This window comes from Sinocyclocheilus rhinocerous, unplaced genomic scaffold (assembly GCF_001515625.1).
Source record: "Sinocyclocheilus rhinocerous isolate Xijiao unplaced genomic scaffold, SAMN03320098_v1.1 scaffold2621, whole genome shotgun sequence".
Classification (NCBI taxonomy): domain Eukaryota; kingdom Metazoa; phylum Chordata; class Actinopteri; order Cypriniformes; family Cyprinidae; genus Sinocyclocheilus; species Sinocyclocheilus rhinocerous.
This window is the reverse complement of record NW_015661418.1, coordinates 36,616-37,538: the sequence shown is the minus strand read 5'-3', so window position 1 is coordinate 37,538 and position 923 is coordinate 36,616.

Genomic DNA, 923 nt, shown 5'->3' with positions numbered 1-923 from the left:
ATTGATTTCAGAGAATGGTCAGATAACTGTGACTTTTCTGCCTCCATAAACCCTCTGCCCTACATTTTAATTTTTGATTGTGAAATCATTCAGTTTGGATGTGTAGCTAATATGTAAATATTAATAGAATAAATGTACCTTTCTGGCTGCCATTGGTTGTTAAATTACACCATTTTAAATAGAATAGTTGATTTAATACATTACATTAATGACATGTAAATTAACGACACTTATATAAATATGAATAAGAATGATATCAAAGGTAAGTTTGATATTTTGTAAGTACATGTGCGTATGACACGTAAATGAGAAAATGTTCCTTTTTATTTTCTATAATAACTCTTTAGCTGATGCATCAACGTGCTTATATCTAATGATGCTACAACTGAAGAGTAAATGCACACTGTTGTTAATAAAAACGTTTGAAATGTTTTACTTTACATGTAATGAATCTAGAATATATGAACGTTTCACTTTTTGAAAAAAAAAGAGCTTTTGCGCGATATATAAAAGTGTTTTGAGACGCACCTGTATGCATACAAACATCAGATGTCATGTTTATTCATGAAGGATATCTCATGTATATTGGCACGTACGAATGCTAACAGCAGACGTTATATCGCCTCAACGGTGTGTGTTCGCATACTAAATAAACATGGATGCATCAAACGCAGGCTTTAGAGAATCGAAGCGTTAGAAATCCCAGAAGTCATAGCGCGCAGATGACGTGTGGACGTTTCTTTGCATTCCTAGAATTAGGAAACGGTGGACTAATGATAGAGTCAGATTTCCCTGCTAATTCTAACTTTGGCCTATTTTATTAAGTGTAACGTTTAGGCTACGATTAGACGGTTAAATTCCTTCGTTCTTTTGTTCGGACGCCCATTTCCATTTGATTGTTATTGTTAGTGTGTGTTTCTGTT